The sequence below is a fragment of the Peromyscus eremicus genome, chromosome 19, assembly GCF_949786415.1.
Source record: "Peromyscus eremicus chromosome 19, PerEre_H2_v1, whole genome shotgun sequence".
In the NCBI taxonomy this organism is placed as follows: domain Eukaryota; kingdom Metazoa; phylum Chordata; class Mammalia; order Rodentia; family Cricetidae; genus Peromyscus; species Peromyscus eremicus.
The window spans coordinates 74249549-74261402 of record NC_081435.1 but is presented as its reverse complement, the minus strand read 5'-3'; positions in this window follow the sequence as shown (position 1 = coordinate 74261402).

Sequence of the window (11854 nt, the reverse complement as noted above, 5' to 3'; positions counted from 1 at the left end):
CCTCCAGGTCTCCATTGTTGGTATTGGGATTAAAGGCGTGTGCCACCACACTTGGCTGTGTCCTTGAACACACAAGGACTCTGTCTGTCATGGGATTGGGATTAAGGGCGTGTGCTAACACTGCTTGACTTCTGTTTATAGCTGGCTATGACCTCTGATCTCTAGGCAAACTTTATTTATTAACATACAAATAAATATCACATTTCAGCACAAATAAAATATCAGCACACAGTAAGCAACAACAATCCTCCTGTCTCATCCCTTCTCAGTGCTAGGGTTAAAAGTATGTGGGAACATGCCCAGTTTGTAATGTGAGTACTGTATTCAAACTCAGCTGTTCATGTTTGTGCACCAAGCTCTGTATATTCATGAGACATGCTTCCAGCTCAGTATCTTTATAACATTTTATTAATGAAAAGTGAGTTTTAAAGAAAAATTCAGTAAGTTTGTCACAATGTGATTCTGTTAATACTTTTCTAGCAGAATGCCCACCTACTATATCTAATCCACAGTTAATATGCTCCTATGCAGTGTGGGGCGACTTCTGGATTCTGAATTTTAGTCTTCCTCTAAACACCTACATTAGGGTAAATGAAAAACAAGACTTGCCAATTCTGATCTCTCAACATTGGGAGCCTCTAGAACAGAGGTTTTCTACCTGTGGACTGTGATCTCTTTAGGAGTCAAATGACCCTTTCACAGTGGTCACCTGAGATCATTTACAGATACTTACATTATTATTCATAACAGTAGCAAAATTATAGTTATAAGGTAGTAACAAAAATAACTTTATGGCTAGGGGTCACCATAACATGAAGAACTGTATTAAAGGGTCAGAATTAGGAAGGTTGAGAACCACTGATCTAGAGGTTAAATCTCTGAAGGCAACAAACTGCTTCCTTCAGCAGTCGTCAACTGGGAGTATGACTTCAGCGAGGGGTAGGACTTCATGAGCCTCCTTTATGCATGCTCAGAATCTGGGAACCGAGAAGAGCTATCACTTACGCAGGTCATATACACATTGTCATATCATCTTTTAGTTTGTTTGTGCAACAACCCTGTCATGTTCCTGAAATATTGTTTCAACTCAGACATCTACTAGTTCTGGCTCTTATGATCTTTCCATCCCCTCTTCTGTAATGAACCCTGAACCTCGAGAAAAACAGATATGTCTCATTTACAGTCCCATCCAAAGTCTCCAGTTCTCTACATGTTATCAAGTTGTGTGTCTCAATGTCAATTCCCATCTACAGCAAAAATGTACTTATCTGGTAAGTATCAAGAGAAACACTGTTCTGTGGCTACTAATAAGACTTAGAGGCTGTTTAGTACTGTGTTCATTTAGAAGAATACAGCTGGATTCCTCCATGTTTTGTGACTTGAGTATGTGTTCTTCTTAAACAGTGGGACCTTACCACCAAGTTCTGGGGGTATACACAAGAGTAATGCCAGCAGTCTGTGTTTGGAGAGAGGTCTATATGAAACCTATACCTAGACTAGGCTTTGAATTTAATAGCTTATGATGTCTGTGAGAGGCGTTGATACCAGATTGTAAGGCAATTCAATTTAAACCACACACACACACACACACACACACACACACACACACACACACACAGTTTAAATGTTATATATATTTTGATTTAATTTCACACAGCTTTTCACAGAGGCTTCCCCATTTTGCACTATCACCAAAAGTGATTAAGTTTCTCCACATCTATACCAGCATTTGTTATTGTTTTTGTTATTGTTGTTGTTATCATGTCCATTTAATTTATGTAAAATAGAGTTTCAAAACAGTTTTAATTCAATTTTTCCTGATGGTTAAGGATGGTGAACAATAACAAAAAAAAACATTTATTAACTATTCCTATTTTTTTTTGAGAAATTGTTTAGTTCTATGTACCAATTTTTAATTATTTTGTTCACTTGAGGTGTTTTGTTTGTTTTGTTGTTTGGCTTTTTTTGAGGTTTTGTGTATGTGTGTACTATAGATATTTACATTCTGTCAGATGTAAAGCTGATATAGATATTTTTATATTCTGTAGTCTTCTTCTTCACTTGAGTGATGGTGCCCTTGCTATACAGAAGCTTTTTAGTTTCATAAGTTCTCATTTATCAATTATTGGCCTTAACGCTTGTGCTATTAGAGTTCTATTCAGAAAGCCCTTTCCTGTGCCTATAATCAAAAGAGTTTTATTGATTTTCTCTTCCGAAAACCTCAGGGAAATAGGGCTTACATTGAGATACTGGATAAATTTGAAGTTGAGTTTTATGCAAAGTGACAAGTAAGGATTTTCTTTCTTTCTTCTACGCACAACTGTCTTACTGGCCTCTTTGTCAAAAATCAGATGGCTCAAGGAACCAGGCTTTATGTGGGTCCTAAATTCTAGTCCGTTGGACAACGTGTCTGTTTTAAAGTCAGCACCATGCTTCTTCTCATACTGTGGCTCCGTAATACGGCTTGACTATGTGAAGATGATACTTCCTGCAGTGTTTATATTGATTGGAATTATGTTGTCAATCTTAATTATTTTTTGTTTCTATATTAATTTTGTGATTTTTTAAAAAAAAATTTAGTAAAAGTTTGTTTAGAATTCTGATGGGGATTGTGATGAATCTGTAGATTGCTTTTGTTATGATGGTCATTTCTACGGTATAAATCTTACTGATATATGAGCATGGGAATTCTTCTTATCTTTTGGTATCTTCTTTAGTGTCTTCTTTGAGTGTCTTAAACTTTTCATTGTGCAGGTCTGACACCTCAGTTAGGCTGGTTCTAAGATCTGTTTTCTCTTTATTTGTGGTTATTTTGAATAGGATAGCTTTTGTGTTTCCTTTGTCAGCATCTTTCTCATTGCTCATATCCCTCATGATAAAGGGTCCAGAGATTGGACATACATGGGGCCTATTATTCTCAACATAATGAAAACAATATGCAGTATGCTTATGAATGCACCCTGATTAATGGAGGGGACTTGAAAATTTTCCACTAAAATAAAGAGCAATACAAGGATGTCCATTCACTCAGTCTCATCAGTGTATGTAGCACACAGAATCTGCTAGTGCAGTTAAAGAAGATATAGAGATGAAGAATATACAAAGAAGACCAGGAGAATTCAAAGTATCCTTATGAGCAGATGATATTATTCTTTTATAAAAGACCTTAGAAACTCAACTAGAAAATACCTACAGCTGATAACCAGGAAAAGCAAAGTGGAGGATATGAAATTAATGCACATATATAACCTTCCTATGTCCCAAGAACTGAGAACGTTGTAACTAATGATCTCCAGTTACCTTTAGACATACTTGCTTATATTTTTATATCTTAAATAGCACCTACAAAGAGTTTTCTCCCCAAAAGATGTCTATACCTTAGTCTCCAGAACTGTGGTTTGTTATCCTCTATGTATTGAATTGGGAACTTCCAGAGAAGGCCTAATTTCACTGCCAGATCTTTTTTACGAAAGTGAGAATAAAGGACAGAGAAAATCATACATGAGGAAGTGTGAGGAGCTAGAGACTGGGATCACAACCCATAGGCCAAGGACAGGACTGACAAGGACCACACCCCATAGGCCAAGGACATGCACAGCCACCAGAAGATCAGGAGAAAATGTCCTCCAGAGTGCCTGCATCAAACACGGCCCCTTTACTAGTCTAATTCCAGACAAGCAGCTCCTAGGATTTTAGAGATAAAGTTTGTGTAGCAGGGTCCTGTGCTGTTGTTCCCTTTGGGGGAGGGAGCCAAGTAGGCGCAGAGTCAAACCACACAGACTTTGGGAGAATGTTAAAACAACAAGCTCAGTTTATTCAGTTAGAGACAAGCCTTATATACCCTCCACCCCACCCTCAGGAGGAGGTCTGATGAATATGCGTCTGCTGGTGTGACATGGCTGCCTCTCATTGGTCCAGGTCATCTCCAGATCGTGTTTCAGCTGCTGTTGCTAAGACCATCAGGCAGACCCAGGTTGGCTCTCAGTAAGTATTATTTTACTTATTTGGGCCAGCTGGCCCTCAAGCCTGTTAGGGATGAGTCATCCTACAAATTTGCATTGTTCAAAGTTGTTAGATTTACTGCATTTTTTATGGAAGATTTAGGAAACTGATACATTAGTCACAAGCAAGTAGTGCTTTCTTATACTAGAAAAAAGGAAAAAAGTTAAAAATTCTCAGAGCAATTAAATGTCATGTAACTGGTTTACAATATAAATACAAACTGATTTCTAAGATACAAACAGTACGAGTCTTTGTTTTATTTTTTGAACTTACAATACATTTGTCCCTTGCCTTTCCTCCCTCTAAATCTTCCCATAACCCCTCCTTGTTAGCTTTCAAATTCATGGCTGTTGTTTTCATTAATTGTTGTTATGTGTATGTATGTGTACGTATATACATATGTATTCTTAAATATAACCTGATGTCTGAATAATGTCACCTGTATGTATATTTTCAGGGCTTACCATTTGGTATTGGATAACTCAACAGTACATCTCTTAAAGGCTATTATATAACTGTGGTCTCCCTACACAGCAGAATACAATTACGTGATTTACTTTTTGCACTTTAACAAATAATCTTACACCCACATTCACAACCAACTTTTCTGAAATATAATCTCTGATTCTCATAGAACAAAGTAATTGTCTTCTGACTTGTACAGTGTTCTTGGTAGAGTTAGCTGTGAACACGTTTTCTCAGTTTGTGAAATAACTAACGCTGTGGTGGAAAAGTACCTTGGAACGAGCTCCCTGCAAATATCTCTCTTCACGTGTTTCAGTTCCTGGATTTAGTGAAAAAACCTTGTGTTAAGTTCTGTTGGTTATATTGTAGGGTTTGCACTGGGATAAGCCATCCTTATTTGCTATTTTAGGCAAAGGCAGTAAGTAGGGTTTTTTTTTTGTTTTTTGTTTTGTTTTGTTTTGTTTTTTTTCCCAGAAAGGAAGTATAAACAAGAAGCAAAGCTTAAAGGTAGCTTTATCAGGAAAGAGTATGTTTGTCAGAGCATTTAGGATACTAGAACTATACAAAGGTTTTTATCTACATAAATAAAAAAAGTTGGTGTCACATGCCTTTAGTCCCAGCACTTGGGAGGCAGAGGCAGATAGATCTCTGAGTTCCAAGGAAGCCTAGTCTACAGAATTAGTTCTAGGACAGCCAAGAGTACGTAAAAATACCCTGCCATGAAAAACCTAATAATAATAATAATAATAATAATAATAAATATTTAATAGACATCTAAAGTATAATTCCTTCCAATTTTGGGCATTTGTAATTTCCTGTACTTTAATTTTTACATATAATATCTGATGATAAAGGAAAGATATACAACTGGAAATATGGTTCAGTGGGCTAGAGAGATTGCTGCTCTTGCATGGAACTAAGGTACAGTTCTAGGCACCCATGTGGTAGCTGACAATCAGCACTTTCCTGGTAATCCAATACAATCTACTGGCCTCTATGGAAACAGGGAATAAATAACATGCACATACAACCATGTATATAAGCACTTATACACATTAAAAAAGGAAAAATAATATCCAAGTATATTATGCTAAGAAAGTACTCTAACTTATCATTTTCAATGCAATAGGCAATTTAATTTTAATTTTAAGTATTTTACTTACACTAAGATTTGAAGATACAAATGTATTCAGATACTTGTGTGTGTGTGTGTGTGTGTGTGTGTGTGTGTGTGTGTGTCCAGGTATGTGCTCAATAACACCTCAAACACTTTAGAACAGTGCCTAATGTGATACTAAAAGTAATAATTTGCAAAGTTTGTGACAAAATAAGAAACTGTGTAACTCATTTTTCTTGTATGAGAAAACTTCTATTTTGTAACTCCTTAGATACATATACATACATATATATGCATATATATATATATACATTACAAATATATTAGATAAAATGACATGATAATCCTGGGCATATGCATTTTGAAAGTGATAATGTCTACTAAGAAATATACCCTGCTCAACAATGGATTATAGCTGTTACATTATCCTTTTACATTTGGCAGGATATTCTGCCATGTAATAAAAATACAACAGCTACTATGAGGCATTTGAGATGGGAAAGTTCAGTATAGCCAAGAATCTCTCTACTTGATCTTAAGTAAGATGTCGATAATATTTTCAGAAATATCCATACACTATATCCATACACTATATAATGAAAATAACAAGATCATAAAGTATCATCAACTTTTGTTTTAATTGAGCAGTTTTGGACAGTAATAGCCTAGTCAGGCACATTTATCAAGATCTATCAAAGACTAGAAGATTGGTGACCAAATGTTTTCGAATATTTTGGAGGAATTCACTTAACTTGGACAAAGACACACTTCCAATTATTTTAAAATCGTGATGGCTTTTCTGCATCATGAATTGGCTGATTGTTAAAAATTATCTTAAGAATAGCTCCCTTATCAGTTTATCATTAAAACATTGTTAGCTTGTATATCTCTGAAAATAATTCCCAACTCATGGATGACAGCCACATTTTTGGAATTATGAAATATTTGGAAATATATATAAGTGGTATTTGAAATATGATGCTGCTACTAATTGTAGTGATTTGTGATAGCAGATTAAGTTAAAATCCATTCAATTGATAATAATGAGATGGATTTTTTTGTTTGCATTTGTAGTCAATGACTGAGAAGACATGCATTCCATCTTACAGATTTACATTGTATAATAATAATAATAATAATAATAATAATAATAATAATAATGAATTAAAAACTTATAAAATAAAGCCTGTAAAAATTCCAGCATGAGAGGGGAAGAGGAACAGGGATTTCCACTCCTAGATAAGGAACTATTGCTAACTGATGGTCACTAGGTGAGTGAGATTCAGTTTTCTTTAATAATGTGGTCCCTGCTAGAATGACTATGGTCCAGTGGATGATCTTACATCCATTCATATGCTGGAACATCCAAGTGAATTCAGTGGATTGAAAAAAAAAGAAGAATGCTTGAAGTTCAAAGGAAGAAGTGACAGGAAGAGTCTGAGATAAATTGGGATGGTTATTGGGGGTTGAATCAATCAAAACATCTTCTGTACATGTGTGAAAGTCTATAATAATGATAAATATTTCACAAAGAATACTCATACACACTATCAATTCTACCAATCTGTGAACATGAAGTGTCTTTCACTTTTCTAGTATCTTTCTGTCTTTTTCTTTAGAAGTTTAAAGTTTTCATTGTAGAAGTCCAACAGTTACTTAGTTAGATTTATTCCCAGATATTTTATTCTCTTTGTGGTTATTGGGAATGGGAGCTTGCCCATGAGCTTCTTCTCCATATGTTTGTTGTTGGAGTATAGACAATCTTTTTGTGCAATTGATTCTGTATCCTGCCACATTTCTGAATTTGTTTATGATCTGTTGAACTTTTGTGGTAGAATTTTTTGGGACCGCAAAGATGTAGTATCAAGTCATCTGCAAACAAGAGTAATTTGACTTTGTTCCCTATTTGTATCCCTTTAATTTTTTCTCTTTCCTTATTGTTCTATCTAGTACCTTAAGCAGGATATTGAAAATGAGTGGGTCATTCCTGACTTCAATGGTATTGCTTCAAGCTTTCCTCATTTAGGATGAAGTTGACTGTAGATTTTTCATATGGAATTTTTATTGTGTTGAGATATGTTCCCTGTTAGCCACTGGCCTACATTCTCTAGGACTGATATCATGAAGGCATTTAGGATTTTGTTAAAGTTTGTTTTTCTGTGTCTGTTGAGATGATCAGGTAAGTCTTTAAGTCCATTTTTGTGTTTTATTACATTTATCAATTTCCATATGTTGAAATATTTATGCATTCCAATGATAAAGCCAAGTTGGCTATTGTGGATAATCTTCATTAGGTATGTTTGTATTCTATTGGCAAGTATTTATTGAGCATTTTTGAGTCTATGTCTACTGTGTACATTGCACTATAGTTTTCTTTTTTGTTTTGTCTTTATCTGGTTTTGATAGGAATCTTTATAGGACTTTTATAGACTTTGCCAGGAGTTTTGTTTTGTCTTTTTCTGGATTGGTAGGAGTTTGGAATGTTCCTTCTGTTTTCTGTTTTATAATAGTTTAAGTGGGGTTGACTGTAGATCTTTAAAAGTCTGGTAGAATTTTTCTCTGAGTCCACCTAGTCCTGGACTTTATTTAGCTGGAAGATTTTTATTGTTATTTCAATCTCCTCATTAGTCCTGAGTCTGTTTAAGCTGTTGACTTATTCTTCATTCAATTTTGTTGTTTTGGTTGAATCTAGAAATTTACCCACTTCTATTAGGATTTCTAGCTCAATAGAGTATAGGTTATCAAATATTTCCTTATAGTATTTTTTAATTTCTTTGATGCTTATTACAATGTATATCCATGTACTTTTATGATTATGTTAATTTGGGTCCTCTTTTCCTTTCTTTGGGTTAGTTGGGTCAAAGATCTGCCAATTTTCTTATTTGCTCAAAGAACTGACTCATAGACTTTGTGATTCATTGTATCATCTTCTTCTTTTCTATTTCATTGATTTTCACTCTGATTTTTATTTTTGTTGCAAGTGAATCTGGATTTGATTTGTTATTTTACTTTTCCAATTTTTTAAGTGGCTTCTATAGGCCATGTATTTGTGCTCTTTCTAATTTTAAAGGTAGCCACTTAGAGCTATATATATTTTTTTTTGCTTTTAACACTGCTTTCAATGTGTCCCAGGGGTTTTGTTGTGTCATGCTTTCATTTTTCATTTAGTTACAGGAATTCATTTCATTCATGATTTATTTTTGAACCATTCATTCATTATTCACTAATGAGTAGTAGTCTTCATGAATTTCTGCATTTACTAGAGATTCATTTGCTATCGCTTTTGCATTTTTTTACACATGATCAGATAAGATACAAGGACTTATTTCAGTCTTTTTGAATTTTCAAAGATTTGTTTTGCATTCCATGATATGATCTATTTTAGAACAGCTTTCATGTGATATTGAGGAGAATGAATATTCTTTGGTGTTTGGGTAGAATATTCTTTATGTATCTGTAAAGTCCATTTGATGTAAGGTATCAATTAGTTCTGATGTTTCTCTATTTTCAATCTAGATACATGTGTACATGAAAAAGTGGGATACTGAAGTCCATCGTTAGTAATGGACTGATGTTAATCGGTGTCATTAAATCCACTGGTGCATTTTTTATAAAACTGGATGTGTATATGTGTTTAGGCTAGCAATGTCTTCTTGGCTAAGTGTTTCCTTGATTGGTATGAATTGACCTTCTTTATATCTTCTGTTTACTTTAACTTTGTAGTCTATTTTGTCAGATACAAAGACAGAGATGCCTGCTTGTTTCTTTGAGTGGAGTTGTCCATGCTGTTACTCTCAGGTGGTGCTTGTCTCTAAAGATACGTTGTGTTTCTTGTAGATAGAAAACAGATGGGTTTTGTTTCTTGATCCATTCAGTCAGCCTGTGTCTTTTGATTGGAGAATTGGGGTTGCTGATATTTAAAGTTATTATTAAAATATGTGTTAATTTCAGTTACTATGCTGTTGTTTTGGGGGTTGTTGTTTGTATTCTCAGTGATACATTTATTAATTAAACAGTAATAGTAGAAGAGCTAATGTTCCCATATTTCTTGGCCGGTAGCCCTGTGGTTGCAGTAGAGAAGTCATGTAGTTTCCTAAGTCAGTCCACTTTTCTGAATTGAAAATGAGTAAGTTTTCCTTTTATTTTTCTACTTCTTTGTAAATATCCTTTTCTTAATGTGAAAGAGTTCAGTGTCTAAAGCTCCTCTCCCTAACATACATTAGCTTGTACATCACAAGGTTAGCCACCATACTGACGTTCTTGAAATATCATGGCCTTTTCTCTGCTCTCCTCAGTTCTTCTCCAAGTAGATCCTGAGATTTGAAGTTTACCTGCCCCATTTTTTAACTCTGATAAAATTGTCCTCAAGTTCCTATTTTAATATCATCTTAAATCATATTGTGTTAATGAAACTGAAGATTCCAAGAAGGGACCATGATTCCCTCAGTATCATTACTTTGGTGCAAATAAATAGTATTTATTTTATATCATTATTTATTTATTTAATATGTATACATATATTTCTTACTAAAACACTGAGTTTCAGAAGTTTCCCAGTCTTATTTGTAATAGAACTGGTACTCTAGTCTAGAGTATTCTCCAGTATTCATGCTATTCTTCTACATTTTTGTAACAGTAACAAGGATCCCAAAAAGAAGGAGGCTTCAGGTAGATTTGTTCTGAAATATGTAGATAATACTGAGGGTGGATTAAAAATGATAATTCTGGCAGGGGCATGTAGTGTATAGTGGACTATAAGGAACCTAGATCAATTTACCAAAATGCAACAACATTGTTATGTGGAAGGTAGAGATGATTAGGTCAAGCTGTCTTTGGGGGTCAGAGCTAGATTTGAAGGAAAGTCTGAGAACATAGAAACCATTTCTCTGGGTGAGTTCAGGAAACACAGATTTAAATAAACTTTGTGCTGATGCATATGTTTGACATTTTTGTAAAAGTTCACTAAGATTGTACTGGTTCATTCTTTTACTCTATTGAATGAAGACATAAAATATTCAATATAATATCTACCGTACTACTCCATCCACTTTGTCATGTTTACGTTTCCTGCATAGAGTTTATTTTCAGAAGAATTCATGAGTTATCCTTACTAAAAGGAAAAGGTGCTCAACTTTGTATCATCATTTGTGTTATCATTTGTTTTCAGTCCATTGTATTCAGAAAAAATGTTAGTAAATCTCACAATAATGGATTCAAATAAATGGAATATACTCTCAACTCCATCAAAGATAATTCTGTAATAAGAACCATCATAGAAAATTACATTTGTTATGAGATATTAATTATCATATTAGCCCCATGAATTATCTAATATTTTTAATACTGTAAGTGTATAAAAGACTGTATATACTGTGGTTGTGATGATAAACCAAAATTAAGAATGTCTAAAATTAACTCCTTAGTAAGATGCACCATTACCTTTACTGATGATGCTTTAGGTTGATTTATTCCTGTAATCCTCACAGTCCACTTATTTTATGGAAAGTGGCACTTTGCTGGACATAAACACTCACCAGGAAATTGTCAATGAAAATGATATAGACTATTAACAAAAATTCACAGGAGGATGAACACATGCAAGCAACATTGCCCCTGTCATAAAAGACTAAGAGAGGGAGACCATGCTCCTTCATGCTTAGCTTTTAGTGTTTAATTTACTTACCCTTGTGGGAATGAAATAAAATATTTTAATGGCCCAAAGATGTAAATCTAAACAAAAAACATCAAGAATTAAACCAATATTATCAAACACAAGATGACATATCAATATATAGAGCAGAGTATTCTTGCTCAGGTCAAAACAAACACTAAACTTATCAAGATCAAATTACTAAAAATCATCTCAATCTACATGTTAGTTTTAGGTGGGGTTAGTTTCCTGGTTTGTCTGAGTGCTGCTTTTATAAATAAAAAAAATCTGATACTGAAAATTCCATTCAAATATGGAACCTTAGTTGTTTTACAATTAAATAAATGAGAGACTCATTTTGTAGCCCAAGCTAGGTTGAAACTCACTGTTTACCTCAGGCAGACCTTCAACTAATGTCAGTATTTCTACCTAAACCTCCTATGAGCTGAGATTACAGGCATGAATCACACATTGGATTTAATTGGCTTTTTAGATCTTGCTTATTTCTAACTTTGTCAGAATTCACAAAGACAAATCCAACCATTTTTTTCAGTGGAACCAGAGAATTTGGATGTAAGCTCAACATACATATATATAGAACATTCAATATGAACTAGATA